The following is a 16,537-nucleotide window of genomic DNA, read 5'->3' as shown; positions in this document are numbered from 1 at the left end:
TCCAAAATACGAAAGTTATGTTTTCTGAGGTTCCGGAGCGATTCTTCTTTTCTAGGATAACACAGAAATTGATGAACACTAGGGAGTCGTTCTGAACAATCTGAATAAATAAAAAATAATTTGCCGCGCAGGATTAGCCGAGCGGTCTAAGGGGCTGCAGTCACGGACTGAGCTGCTGATCCTGGCGGAGGTTCGAGTCCTCCCTCCGGCATGGCTGTGTGTGTGTTTGTCCTTAGGATAATTTAGGTTAAGTAGTGTGTAAGCTTAGGGACTGATAACCTTAGCAGTTAAGTCCCATAAAATTTCACGCACATTTTTTTTTAATAATTTTCTAGAGGTCTGAGCTGCAAATAAAAATGTTTCCTTGGGACAATGTATGTACATTTTGGTTAAAATAACAGTCTAGATCACAACGATTTTTATTTATTATGACCGGTTTCGACTAAATCTTCAGAATGTGAGATACCACGAGAACACCTTCTTGGTGTTCTTCCAATAGAACGCAAGTCTTTGGTTCACCTTCATCTTCAGTGTATTGGTTCCAGTTTAAGCTGTTTGTACTTGTAATCCGTAGTAATTTAGTTAAATCGAAAACTTTTAAATTTGTATGGTTTGTCATGTAACAGGAACATAACTGAAATTTTTTAGAAGTCATGTTAGCACTTCACTCTTTTCATAGTTTAGGACGAGTTTCATGTTTCACACCACGCAGGTATCTTGCGTAAGTCATTCCGCAGTTCATTTGATCATTTGATGTCTTTACTAGACGGTAAATGACAATACCATCAGCAAACAACCTAAGAAGACTCCGAGGGTTGTCTCCTAAATCGTTCGTAATTATTAAAAACAGCAGAGGGCTTATAACTGTCCCTCAGGAAACCACATATATCACTTCCATTCAGTTGGGAGGAGCACACCACAGAACTGCAGAAACACCTTAACAAATCTGTATTTGCAATTCGAGTGTTAGCAGACATAGGCGATATAAAAATGAAAAAACTTGCATACTTTGCCTACTTTCACTCCATAATGTCATATGGTATAATATTTTGGGGTAACTCATCAAGTCAAACAAAAGTTTTCAGAGTCCAAAAGCGTGTAATACATATCATTTGTGGAGTAAATTCACGGACGTCCTGTAGAAACCTCTTCAAAGAACTGGGTATACTAACTACTGCCTCTCCGTATATTTACTCCTTAATGAAATTTGTCCTAAATAATGTATCTCTTTTTCCAACAAACAGCTCACTTCATACATACAATACTAGGAACAAAAATGATCTGCACATGGACGTAAAAGCACTTACTTTAGTTCAAAAAAGGGTCCACTACTCAGGAACACTCATCTTCAATCATTGCCAGCAAACACAAAAAATTTAGTTACAAATAAAGATCAGTTTAAAAGGAGCCTGAAAGACTTACTAGTGGCCAACTCCTTATATTCCATTGACGAATTTTTTAATAGGGACAAATGATGTATTGTATATATTCATACTATTAGTATTGTTATTTCAGCTTTAAAAAAAAAATTAACATGTTCTACATCCACGAGGATCTCCTCAGCACGGATCTATGGAACGAAAAACTAATCTAATCTAAACTTCACAAATTGACATCCCGTCAGTAACTACGAAATGTAGCCTTCATGACTACTAATCCAGTCGCACAACTCAGACAGTACCGGTACGGTACTCATAGGGCACAGTTTAATTAGAAGATTATGAGGAGCGGCGCCAAAGCCTCCTGGAAATCTATAAATCATTCCATATGTTGGTAGCACTCATTACTATGTGTGAATTAAGGTCTAGTTCAGATACTTACTTACTCTGTAATAGTTATGTCTCAATAGATCGTTTTATTTCATAATGTTGGAACAAAGTACACGTTCTACAATCCTATTGCCATCCAGCGTGGGCAAAACACTCGCTCCTAAGCAGCATCGCTGACCTCGACGACAGTCAGTTTAGAAAGATTACGGAAAGACCGACTCACAACGTCCAGACTGGACGAAAGCCATCATCTCCCAGATACTGAGAACTCAGGCGTCCCAGACAAGCTCACAAGCGCTACCGGAATGAGACGTGCAGCAGCTAAATAGGTCGCCAGAATAACTGGTCACTTGCCGCTCGAAAATTATTATTTATTTTCGCGTTTCGAGTACAGCCCAGCATCCAAAAGAATAGTCTTCAAACAGAGTAAGCTGTCACACGGTATCATCCGTCAGCAACCGACGAGATATTTTAGCGGCATATTAGGCATTGATTTAAGTCTCTTCAAGTTTAAATCATCGCCACAGGCTTCTTGCGCGACTTCATATTGCACCTAATGTCGATACGAACTATCTGTTTTTTTCCTGTCTACTAAGACCAGAGACAAAGAGCGCCGCTGCCATTAGCCCGTTTTGCCAGAGGCCAGGTGTGGGAGCGGATGGCCCGAGAGGTCGCAGTCATTAGCCCGGCTGCTATTCAGAGCAGCGCCGTCTGTAGCCAAGGAGCCTGATTGCGGCTCAACTCTGACACAGACATCGGACACCGGCCGCCGAGACCGCCTTGGACAGCCAGCCGCCATTCACGTCTGACGCCGGTTTGCCTCACAAGGGAACCTCCCCATCGCATCCCCCTCAGATTTAGTTGTAAGTTGGCACAGTGGATAGGCCTTAAAAAACTGAACACAGATCAATCGAGAAAACAGGAAAAAGTTGTGTGGAACTATGGAAAAAATAAGCAAAATATACAAACTGAGTAGTCCACGTGAGAGATAGGCAACATCAAGGATAGTGTAGGCTCAGAAGCGCTGTGGTCCCGTGGTTAGCGTGAGCAGATGAGGAACTAGAGGTCTTTGGTTCAAGTCTTCCCTCGAGTGAAAAGTTTACTTTCTTTATTTTCGCAAAGTTATGATCTGTCCGTTCGTTCACTGACGTCTCTGTTCACTGTAATAAGTTCAGTGTCTGTGTTTTGCGACGGCACCGTGAAACCGTGCGATTATTAGACGAAAGGACGTGCCTCTCCAATGGGAAACGAAAACATTTGATCGTAAGGTCATAGGTCAACCGATTCCTCCACAGGAAAACACGTCTGATATATTCTATACGGCATGTGCGTCACATGACAGGAATATGTTGTCGACCCACCTAACTTGTACACTTGGCGAATGGGTAAAAAGATTCTTCTACCTTGCCCGATTTAGGTTTTCTTGTGGATGCGATAATCACTCCCAAAAAAGTGATGAAAACAAGAATTTGTCACATAAACTGCAACATGAATTGTCTGAAAATAAAAAATTAAACTTTTCACCCAAGGGAAGACTTGAACCAAAAACCTCTCGTTTCGCGGCTGCTCACGCTAACCACGGGACCACGGCGCTCCTGCGCCAACACAATCCTTGATGTTGCCTATCTTTCGCATGGAATACACAGTTTGTATATTTTTCTTATTTTTCTCATAGTTCCACACAACTTCTTCCTGTTTTCTCGATTGATCTGTGTTCAGCTTTTCAAGACCTATCCACTGTGCCAACTTCTAATTAAATCTGAGGGGGCGCGATGGGTCCCTTGTCAGCAGGTTCTGTTGCTCAGAACCCAGGCGCCGTACCCACAGATACAACGTTATACCCCCTCCTCCATGTCTATCCTCTGTCGCTTATGATGCATGGTGGAGGATACTTCTGGTGCCACTGTGTTTTCTCCCCCTTCCCTGTTCCAGAAACAATAGGTCATAAACCGATTAGCGATATCCCTTTTCATTATCTCTAATTTCTACTGGGTGTTCGGAAACTGCCATTACAAACTATTAGGACTTGTAGAGGGGAGTGAGTACATAATGTTTCGATCAACTTCTGCTTGAGGAATTGAATTAGGGCGTGACGCAGTACAATTACTAGGTAACAAATCGAAAGTAAACATAACTAAACCTTTTGTTTGCATTAACACTTAAACATTACGTGTTCACAAAAAAGAACCCTGCAGACTGTACGTACAGAACTGTGCTGATGCATTACAACAGCGGCTCGATGTGGCGACCGCCAACTTAGTTACAGACACTGTGCTTACGAAGCATTTTTTGGTACGTACTCTCTATACCAACTAGTGTCTCTTCAGTTTCAAGTGCAGCGGCCGGACCCCATGCGAGCAGATCTTGCTTCCTCTATCTCTACAGGAGTCTTGTAAATTAAACTTTGTATCCGACTCTACAAGAGGTAGTCCACGTTATCGTGTCTACCCTATTCCGTACCAGGACAAGCAAGTCTGAGACTTTTCTCTTTCCCTCAGCAGACGTGGGCGCGTTACGCATCTGAACTGAAACCGTCGTATAGAGGAAACGGTACGTTTACGGACATGGGTCCCTATTCAAAACATTATGCTCTCACTTCCCTTCACAAGTCCAAGAAGTTTGTAACGGGAATTTCCGAATATCCTTTATAATTTGTCGTGGTCGTTTCCCGAGAATTATTAGAGAGGGAGGAATATGTTGCCCGAATCTTCTTGGAACGTACGCTCTCCGAATTTCAAGAGTAAAAAATGTTCAAATGTGTGTGAAATCGTATGGGACTTAACTGCCAAGGTCATCAGTCCCTAAGCTTACACACTACTTAACCTAAATTATCCTTAGGACAAACACACACACACCGATGCCCGAGGAAGGACTCGAACCTCCGCCGGGACCAGCCGCACAGTCCATGACTGCAGCGCCTAAGACCGATCGGCTAATCCCGCGCGGCTCGTAGTTTTACTAACACAACCGTTTTGTCATTCTCAGGCGGTTTAAGTGGCTACAGCAAAGATTTCTTGTATGATTAAAAACATAAGGTAATGGGCAACTGGAGAATTTGATATCAATAAACATGGATTAGTTTAATTATTAATATAAGAGACATGAAGCTCTATTCCTTCTCGGTTGCGTATACGTGATCTGATCGTACACACTGAAAGTATCGAAGGTAAAGAGCTTTCAAAGCTTTCGTCAGGTGCTAACTCTGTTTACCCACTAAATGCAAGATGGTCGGTGAATTTGACAGATTTCGGGCAGGACTGCCGACATACACCTCGGAGGAGTTGCTATGACGCCGAAATCGCTTTCTGTAGGAGCAGGTTTCAGGTGTCCGTTCGGGTATATTGTTTTGCAAGAACTCCTTTCTTCCTGCGAAATTCATACAGGGCGGTTCTTCCAACAACGCCTTTACAAATATTCTTTATTATTCGTATGAAATTTATTTATTCCGTTACATCTTGTAATTTCAGTACCGACGGGAAGCTGTATCCTAATCTTCCTGCCTCCTTTTATTACATCCCAGGATTCAGCGTTAGTGGAACACTGCACAAGAACTTGTAAAAAGGCAGAGAACCCACACAAGAACCAACGAACATAGATAAACAGAAGACTACTAAGAGAACCATTTACAGGACTAGTCAATAAAAATTATTCCCTCATAAACGAAATTCATTATCACAAAGACTTATTCCTGAGCAGTAATTGTTTGCTCAGTTTTGTCCTATTCGATTGTCCAAACAGTAATGTATTTTCTAAGTTCTGCAAATAGCTTCTACACATTTGTAAATCTCTTTATAGGTGTCATGAAGCTCCTATGATGCAACATACAAAAATTTTAATATAATTCACATCTAACACAAGCAAATAACTTTAACGGTAGCTATGCAGAGTTTATAAAAAAACTGTCAGATAAAAACAGTATTTTTACGATTTTGTACACAATTTGCCGTTTTGTGATATGCCACTTCCATGCTACATATAAGAAATATTTTCATAAACGGCTCAAGACAGTAGACCAGGTACCACTTAAATCCACTTTAACACCGTCTGTCCTCTATACTGTGACAGATTCGCAGTTGAAAGGAATTCTGTTTAGCGGCAGTAAAATGTTCAGCCACGGCAACTGTGAACTGACCTATACAGAACACTACATATTTTAGATGGCTAGCTTCCATCAGGTGTGCTAACATGAATAATTAAACTTGTAACTGATTATTTCTTCCAGTCACAGTTTATATATAATATAGGCGTTTATCTGTATCGTGCATTATGGATCACCTGCAGATATTATTATTAATAATTACCGTTGATGTCATCAGTTTAATCGCTGTGTAGGACTCTACATTAAAACGCCCCACAATGGCCGGAATCGGCAGTCGTCTGTATTAAATCATAACAGGGACTGAATTATCTACAGATTTCCAACAGTTCCCGCATTCCTCTAACGACGTTATGTCAGCTTTTCTAATAAGTAAACTATTCCTGATAATGGAAACTACCCTTGTGACACAGGTTGTGTGAATCAAGCAATTCACAACGACAGCGGATGGACTTCCTTTGTGTCACTGATTATTGACGACTTCCAACACCGTCAGCATTTCACATTTCGAAGATAAGTTCATCAATTCTATTAAGATTTGTCTCTGTGCTAATAACTGTAAGCGGGTAAGGTAGCTGTGGATTTCAGGATAAGCGAGATTTAAATCCCCAAGCGGCCACCCAAATTCATTCTTAGTGTTCCGTACCTCAGTCGGTAAAAACAGAAAATTTACACACTAAAGCGCCTAAGAAACTGGTATAGGTATACGTATTTAAATTCAGAGATATGTAAACAGACAGAATACAGCGCAGCCGTCGCCAATGGCTACATAAGATGACAAGTGTCTGGCGCAGTTATCAGATCGGTTACTGTTGCTACAATGGCAGGTTATCAAGATTTAAGAGAGTTTGAACATGGCGTTATAACTGGCGACGAGCAATGGGACAAAGCAACTCCGAGGTACGGATGAAGTGGGGATTTTCACGTACGACCACTTCACGAGTGTACCGCGAATATCAGGAATCCCGTAAAGGCCGCGCGGGATTAGCTGAGCGATCTTAGGCGCTGCAGTCATGGACTGTGAGGCTGGTCCCGGCGGAGGTTCGAGTCCTCCCTCGGGCATGGGTGTGTGTGTTTGTCTTTAGGATAATTTAGGTTAAGTAATGTGTAAGCTTATGGACTGATAACCTTAGCAGTCAAGTCCCATAACATTTCACACACATTTGAACAATCCCGTAAAACATGAAATCTCCGACACCGCTGCGGCCGGGAAAAGATCCATCATGAACGGGACCAATGACGACTGAAGAGAATCGTTCATCGTGACAGAAGTGCAGCCCTTCCGCAAACTGCTGCAAATTTCAGTGTTGGGCCATCAACAAGCGTCAGCGAGGGAACCATTCAACGCAACATCATCGATATGGGCTTTCGGAGCCGAAGGCCCGCTCGTGTACTCTTGATGACTGCGCGACACAAAGGTTTACGCCTCGCCTGAGGACGTCACACCGACATTGAACTGTTGGTGACTGGAAACATATTGCCTGGTCGGACGAGTCTCGTTTCAAATTCTATCGAGCGGATGGACGTGTACGGGTATGGAGACAACCTCATGAATCTACAGACCTTGCGTGTCAGAAGGGACTGCTCAAGCTGATGGAGGCTCTGTAATGGCGTGGGGCGTGTGCAGTTCGAGCGATATGGGGTCCCTGACAAGTCTAGAAACGACTCTGACAGATGACACTTACGTAAGCATCCTGTCTGATCACCTGGATCCATTCATGTCCATTGTACATTGCGACGGACTTGGACAATTCCAGGAGGACAATGTATCTCCTACACGTCCATCATTGCTCACGCGTGGCTCCAGGAACACTCTTCCTAGTTTGAAAATTTCCGATGCCCACCAAACTCCCCAGACATGAATATTATTGAGGATATCTGGGATGCCTTGCAACGTGTCGTTCAGAAGAGATCTCCAACCTATCGTACTCTTACTGATTCAAGGACAGCCCTGCAGGATTCATGGTGCCAGTTCCCTGCAGCACTACTTTAGACATCATTCGAGTCCATGCCACGTCGTGTTGTGGCACTCCGCGTGCTCGCGGGGACGTTACACGGTACTGGGCAGGTGTACCAGTGTCTGTGGCTCTTCAGTGTACGCCGGCCGCGGTGGTCTAGCGGTTCAGGCGCTCAGTCCCGAACCGCGCGACTACTACGGTCGCAGGTTCGAATCCTGCCTCGGGCATGGATGTGTGCTTAGGTTAGTTAGGTTTAAGTAGTTCTAAGTTCTAGGGGACTGATGACCACAGATGTTAAGTCCCATAGTGCTCAGAGCCATTTGAACCATCTTCAGTGTACGATCACTTTATTTTCCGTCTGTCTGTGCGTCTGTTAAGACCCCTTTTCTCAGGACTGGGCAGCGGTATCAAGCTGAAATTGGTGTCAAATAGTAATGTCTACTGTGGCTTGGTGATGTAAAAAAATTTAAGCGTCTAGGTGAATGTAATAAGAAGACAGGGAAATTTTACGTATTTTGAAGTAGCGAACTGACTCTTCAACACCTTCAGATGAACGACGTACGTACATAATTAAGCCTGTAAGAATCTCTCAGAGCGTGAGTGCAACGCGCAGTTGTCCGGTTCTGTTTCATTGTTTCTGTAAGTCGTTGAAGATGAAAAGAACATGACCGATTTTCAGCTCCGTCTCTGCTGTTTCAAATCATCTCATCCTCGACCTTACCTTGTATTCGCATTTGTTTCTTATCAACATACGGAGGATGTTAAAGCTGTTTAATAAACGTCGTTCTTGTATTTGTAACATATCAAACAGCAGTTGTTTAGAAACTGTGTGCCAGACTGGAACTCGAACCAGGAACCACGCGTTTGGTGGCGTTGTTCTAACGACTGAGTTATCCAGGCACCACTCACGGTCCGCTCTCACAACTTTACGTGTGCCACGACTTCTCGACTTCATTCCAGACTGCCCAGCGGTTCTCCCCAAACCTCACTGGATTAGCACTTTCGGATAAAAAGATTCTAAATAGTAATCGCTTCCCGGCAACTTAGGTTTTTTCTCCAGAATGAATCGTTCCTCCACAGTGATATGTGTGCAGTTCTTAAAGTTCATGGTGGATTAACCTTGCCTATCCTCGGTATGGATTCGAATCCCCGTCGGGTACTCAGTTTTAATCTTCTAGGAAGTTTTAAACGTGCACAGTCCCTTGCGAAGTCGAAAATGCATTGTGTAAAAGCTGTTTTTTTAATTACCTTAAGAATGACATTACTATTTTATTTCTTAATTTATAGTGATGTTGAAAACGACAAAGAAGAAACACAAACACAAGCAGAATGATTCCAGAGGTTCCCTGTAGTTATACCCAATAGGAGCTGTGAACGTTCGCCGAACTCCCGCAGAATCCATAACGCTTTCCATTAGGGCAGAGGGTAATGGCGTCAGAAAGTTATCACTCCGGTACAGATCGCTTTCCCTCCCTAATTTCTTCGCTGGAAAGCGCCTGGCTTCGGTTTCAGCTGCTCGATGGCCGGTCGTACGTCACGTTTATGACCATCGAGGCCAAATTAGGTTTTCAGTCTCATTTAGCGCCGTAGGCATTTCAAGAGAGATTAACGAGAAATTACGAGTGTTTACTGTGCCAGAGGGCCTTTGCGCTGCACTAACAGCGGCACACACACCGGATCGATGTTCCATTTCGCTTCGCCGGACGTTTCTTTCCCTTTCAGCGATAGGTGGCAGGCACACGGTAAAGAACTGCTCATTAAATTTCTTTAGCAGACTTGCCTGTCGACGAGAAACTGACGCGCTGTGTCGGTCTAAGTCATTATAGCCGTACTCTGACCAAAGACTGCTCAGATGAGCGGCATTTTATGAGTGCACACACCTTTCCTTTTTTTTTTTTCTTTTTTTTTTTTTGCCAGTTCTTCTGTCCACTGGCACATCTCTGCCAACAGAGTAATTATCTCAATCTGCGCCCTCAACCTCATCCAGTAAGAAAAGTGACTTCTGAGGGAAACCGTGGAGTCTTATTCCAGTGAAGTGTGATTCTAATACAAATAATGCGATATGAGTTTTTGGGAAAAAATGCGTTCTCTCGATGGAGATTACGTGGCTGTCTTGCCTTTTTTGTGGGGGAGGGGGGGGGGGGGGGGCAATCACAAAATGATTTCATAATGACAGCGGTTTCGACCAACAATAGTGGTCGTCGAAAGACTAGATGAAAAGGTCTGGTTTGATTGAGGCCTGCCATGAATTCCTGTGCAGTGTCAACGTCTTCATCTCAATGTAGCATTTGTACTCAACGTCACCATTTGTTTCTTGAATATATTATGATCTCTGCCTTTCCTTACAGCTTTTATCCTCTACAGCTTCCTACAGTGGGGATCGTACCATCCTGTCTGTTCTTCTTGTCACTGTTTTCCAGTTATTTCTGTCCTCGTCGATACTATGGAGAACTTGTTACCTTGTCAGTCGATTTTCCGTAGTTCTTCTGTGTTCTTTCCCATAACCGAGTAAGTGCTTGCGTTCTTCGTAAGAGTGATGTTGCGCCCTACTTCGCTGAAATGCAAAAGGAGAACAACAATAAGAAGAAAAATTAGCACTTTTTAAATATGAGTTTATTTATGCAACTGAAAGGCAAAAATAAACGATGGCTTTTAAGCGTCAACTCTGCTATATTCGCGAGTAGCCGGATATCTGTGTACACGCCAGAAAAACTGGAGAGAAACGATGACGACGCAAGGTGGAGAGACCGCCTGCGGACGGGACTCAAACCCACGCCAGCGTCCAGCAACAGGGCTGACCGAACGGCGGATCCGACGTAACAAGAGCAGTTGAATAGAAAACTATGCGACAATGAAGTGAAATGAACTTTTGGCACAATGCTGTCAACAGGTCGGGTAAGAGCCACAGTGCAAATCGAGACCAAAGAGGAAAACCAATACCAAAGCGAAGTGGTCGACGAGTATTCAGTGGTTCAGTGCAGATAGTAACGAACGCTATCAAACGAGGTACACGACTGACTGAGCGGTCCAGGTGCGTCGGTATCTACACTCCTGGAAATGGAAAAAAGAACACATTGACACCGGTGTGTCAGACCCACCATACTTGCTCCGGACACTGCGAGAGGGCTGTACAAGCAATGATCACACGCACGGCACAGCGGACACACCAGGAAGCGCGGTGTTGGCCGTCGAATGGCGCTAGCTACGCAGCATTTGTGCACCACCGCCGTCAGTGTCAGCCAGTTTGCCGTGGCATACAGAGCTCCATCGCAGTCTTTAACACTGGTAGCATGCCGCGACAGCGTGGACGTGAACCGTATGTGCAGTTGACGGACTTTGAGCGAGGGCGTATAGTGGGCATGCGGGAGGCCGGGTGGACGTACCGCCGAATTGCTCAACACGTGGGGCGTGAGGTCTCCACAGTACATCGATGTTGTCGCCAGTGGTCGGCGGAAGGTGCACGTGCCCGTCGACCTGGGACCGGACCGCAGCGACGCACGGATGCACGCCAAGACCGTAGGATCCTACGCAGTGCCGTAGGGGACCGCACCGCCACTTCCCAGCAAATTAGGGACACTGTTGCTCCTGGGGTATCGGCGAGGACCATTCGCAACCGTCTCCATGAAGCTGGGCTACGGTCCCGCACACCGTTAGGCCATCTTCCGCCCACGCCCCAACATCGTGCAGCCCGCCTCCAGTGGTTTCGCGACAGCCGTGAATGGAGGGACGAATGGAGACGTGTCGTCTTCAGCGATGAGAGTCGCTTCTGCTTTGGTGCCAATGATGGTCGTATGCGTGTTTGGCGCCGTGCAGGTGAGCGCCACAATCAGGACTGCATACGACTGAGGCACACAGGGCCAACACCCAGCATCATGGTGTGGGGAGCGATCTCCTACACTGGCCGTACACCACTGGTGATCGTCGAGGGGACACTGAATAGTGCACGGTACATCCAAACCGTCATCGAACCCATCGTTCTACCATTCCTAGACCGGCAAGGGAACTTGCTGTTCCAACAGGACAATGCACGTCCGCATGTATCCCGTGCCACCCAACGTGCTCTAGAAGGTGTAAGTCAACTACCCTGGCCAGCAAGATCTCCGGATCTGTCCCCCATTGAGCATGTTTGGGACTGGATGAAGCGTCGTCTCACGCGGTCTGCACGTCCAGCACGAACGCTGGTCCAACTGAGGCGCCAGGTGGAAATGGCATGGCAAGCCGTTCCACAGGACTACATCCAGCATCTCTACGATCGTCTCCATGGGAGAATAGCAGCCTGCATTGCTGCGAAAGGTGGATATACACTGTACTAGTGCCGACATTGTGCATGCTCTGTTGCCTGTGTCTATGTGCCTGTGGTTCTGTCAGTGGGATAATGTGATGTATCTGACCTCAGGAATGTGTCAATAAAGTTTCCCCTTCCTGGGACAATGAATTCATGGTGTTCTTATTTCAATTTCCAGGAGTGTATTTTCCTTGAATAAGTCCTTCCATATTGCCTATCATTCTCCCAAAATGAGAAATCCTTACCTGGAATCTTGTCAGCTCAGAGCCTGGAATCCAGTAACCCCGCTGTTGTTCTGACTCTGTACAGCTGCTGAAACGAAAGCAGGGGACGTTTTGTTAGTGATGAGCAACACGTAGAAAAGTCAGTGATTCCAAAATACTGTAGTAAACCGACAGATTTCACGATCTATTATTGTCTTTCCACCATTGTCTAATAATTTTTACTTGTTTCCTTTCTTGTCTATTTATAATTTTGCGCTTTGTCCTGTTCACACTTGCGTTGTCTGATTTCAACTATTACATGGTTGTCTTCGGTGGGTATAACAACACGTGACATTACTCCAGAATGTCACGCAATGAACACGAGTGATGATGTAGAGCATACTGGAGTTCATGTTAGACTTTTATATGCTCCACACCTACCGATATTGTTTATTACGTGACAATTCAGACTAATGTCACTTGACTAATGTCACTTGTTATATGCACTGAAGATCACAGTGTAACAGCTGAAATCTATACCTGTTCTAATTAAATGACGGATTTCGCAATCGATTGCTGTTTCTTTCTCCACTGCCTACATTCAACAATCGCTGCGCACGAGAGGATGATATGGATTTGATTAAGAAAATAAATGATTAATGTCAGCGTTTAGTCCTGAGAAAGTTCCCTAAAGTTCACGGTTTGTTGTCATGCCCTCCCTTATTCTAGCCTTCACTTTCTATAAACAACGAAAATGTGAAAAATATGTAGCAATTAAGGTCTTAAAACCGACGAAAATCTACCTTAGCGTATAATAAAATATGCTTTCCAGACAAACTTGATTTTACATTCATACGTAGAATATACCACAAATCTATAAAAATTTCTCTCTCTGTTCCCTACCACTTATCTCACTGAAAGAGATCCACTGTTTTAAGCCCAATTAATTTTAAGTTTGTGACCGGCTGTCCTGCCTGTCGTCACAGTCTTCAGATAAGCTAAGAGAAGGACATCGTGTTCTCCATTGTCTGTGAGTCGAGAAAATGTTGTTCGGTGTGTCATATTTTATCTTTTCCTGTATCGTATTTTCTAAGGTGGGATTTGGGAACCAGCACAGCATTTATTTAAACGAGAACAGTAAACCACGTAAAATCCATATTCAGGTGGCCTGTGTACCAGACCAACGGCCGTTAAGGCATCGCACGAAATCAGTCCAAACTCTCGCTCACCTCCCTGTCTGGAAAGGTAGCGCACTGTGCCTTAAGATAATTGAGCGAGCTAATGAGTCAATGTCGTGGAGTGTGAACAATATTTCAGAAACTTCTCCTAGTGTTCCATGATGTTGCCTGTTTTAGTTACGGAGGGAGACTCAATAACCAATAGTTTCACAATGAAAGCTCTCCGTATACACACTCGAAGCAAACGACACATAACGAAGGAATTATCCCAATAGGTTGGAAATCAGTAGATGTGACTTACGTGGACAGACAAACAAATTATTACAATTTCAGGAAAATGCAATAATTTATTTAGTAGATAAAGCTTCACAAACTGAGCAGGTCAATAATGTGTTTACGATACGATACTGCAGTGTCTGTCTTATTCTGAATACGATGCATTTAGACATTCATACATGTCTAAAGGAACTGCCACTGCGATTGCCATAGCCGTTACGAAACACAGAAAACAGATTCGCAATTGCGAATAAAAACTTCCATCAGCTGTGGAAGGGAATGAGGACAATGAAAATTTGTGCCGGATCGGGACTCGAAGATGGGTTTCCTGCTTATCGCGAGCAGTCGCCTTACCATTTGGCTATTTGTGCACGACTCAGGACCAGACCCAAACCTCCAAATATCGTCAACCGTGCGTCCTTTCTGTTTGTATTTTAGGATGGTCTGGGGGTAGCGTCTTTGATTAGTAATCAAAACGTCCTTGGTCCCGGGACTTAATAATTAGCATTGGTGGCCGAAGACTTCCGACGCAAGAAGTCACCCTCGTTCTGCCAATGGCCTTGTCAAAGAGGGCGGAGGGGCGGACTGAGTTTCAGGGCACTCTCTTGTCCTAGGGCTGGGAAACTCCCCCTAAAGACGAAAGAATCAGCTATGATCAATGGCTCGAGGATGCAGAAGACAATGGAAACCACCGAAATAAAGACACACAAAGTATATCCACATGACATGTGGCCTGCCAGAATTCTGCTACACTGACAAAAAACACTACAGAGGAGATGGCTTAAGAAGCCATACCGTACTCACTCGTCTGATATTGCTCTCTCATATTCTCACCTTTTCCGCTTTCTATCGAACCACCGGCCGGCCGCAGTGGCCGAGCGGTTAAAGGCGCTACAGTCTGGAACCGCACGACCGCGACGGTCGCAGGTTCGAATCCTGCCTCGGGCACGGATGTGTGTGATGTCCTTAGGTTAGTTAGGTTTAAGTAGTTCTAAGTTCTAGGGGACTTATGACCACAGCAGTTGAGTCCCATAGTGCTCAGAGCCATTTGAACCATTTGAACCATCGAACCACCTTCAAGGATCTTCCTTTCCGGATGAAAATGTGCTCAGAACGTGGCTCGACGATTTCTTCACCTCACAACCACGTGATTTCTACAGTCGCGGAATCGGAAAGCTACCTCAGCGTTGGCAGACTGTTGTAAATAGTGAAGGAGAATATATTATTCACGACTGAACTCTGTCGTGTACATCTTTTGAATTTATTAAATTTGTGGAATAACGCTAAGAACATATCCACCAACCTAATAGGCTGCTATAGGGTAATTTCAGCCACAGCTACCGCCCAGGTAACATCTTAAGAAGCAGTAACTACCAGACGCCTATCGTTGACCGGAGTTTATGTTGCACCACAGCACTTCATTGAACAGTGGCAGCGTCAGTTTAGGGTCAAAGCTCGAGCTTTCGACGATTTCCACCATCTTCTTTGTCAAGAGCAACTGATTGGTGAAATTACTGCTTTGGTGGCTTTACGTAGCCCAAAGACGGTTTCTGTTGGTCGGTAGTTAGGTCATGCTGTTGCAGATGGTATCAAAGTCTGCACTGGTGAGATCATCGCTCCCGCCGAAGGGTAAACGTTGCGGCGAATATCTCTGTCTCTCCTCTGCATCGAGAGCTCGCTTCCATGCACCAGTAAGATTATATCCGCCGTCACGGTTGAAGATTTTTTTTTTCGCATCCTTGTGTCTATAGCCTCTTTAATAATAGTGTCCTAGTATGTGGGAGCGAGGGACAACATTTTTGTTTCGTTAACATTATGTTTGTTTGTAAGGTTGTGCTCAGTAATTACAGATGTCTCCGGTTCTCGATTTGTAATATGACGTTGTTGTTCTGCACAGCTAAAGCGGTGCGAGTGGAACGATGTAATTGCTCCGCACTGACATGATATGCTGTAAATCCCAGGAATCCTGAGGCTGAGACTATCCTTAACAGGGTGCATTATCTGCTTTGTCCTCTTAGAAGGTCGGAAAAGAGATTTTATTCCTTGTCTTCCCAGTACTTCGCCTGTTTTGCTGGATGTAGCATTGCAGAAGGGAAGGAATGCAGTTGGTGGCTCATCACGTGAATGTTCACCATTTTCATGTTTCCTTTTCTTGAAGAACGCTGTCTTGATATCACGTGACCCGTATCCATTCTCTCGGAATACATACTTCAGATGTTTAATTTACAGGTAGTCCTCTCTAGAAACGGTTTTTGATCTGTGCACCAGCATATTTAAAGCTGCTCTCTACTGGACTGGATGGTGAAAACTCTGGACGCTAAGATTTCAGACCTGGAGAAAACTGCAGGTGCTGAGCACAGCATTACTAGAAAACATAAAATACTGTTTGACGAAACAATTGTGCCAGGCTCCCACATACTGGGCTGTAGAAATAAGAAAGTGTGAGTTAGCCTTCAACCGTGACAGCAGATATAATCTAAACGGTCCATGGTAGAGAGCTGTCGATGGAGAGAAGAGCCAGAGATATTCGTCGCAATGTTTACCCTATAGCGGGAGCGTTGGCGCCACTAGCGCAGACGTTGACACCATCTGCGACAGCATGAGACAGTTAACGACCAATCAGAAGCCGTCTTCGTGTTATATAAAGCCACCACAGCATCAATTTTGAGAGTAATTTTCTCCTGACGAAGACAACGATGGAAATCGTCAAAAGCTCGAGGTTTTGCCTCGTGAAAGACTTCATTCTCTTATACCATTACAGTCAGTTTGAAC

Source organism: Schistocerca serialis, chromosome 1 (assembly GCF_023864345.2).
Source record: "Schistocerca serialis cubense isolate TAMUIC-IGC-003099 chromosome 1, iqSchSeri2.2, whole genome shotgun sequence".
Lineage (NCBI taxonomy): Eukaryota > Metazoa > Arthropoda > Insecta > Orthoptera > Acrididae > Schistocerca > Schistocerca serialis.
The sequence above is the reverse complement of the archived record's forward strand: the minus strand, read 5'-3'. Positions refer to the sequence as shown.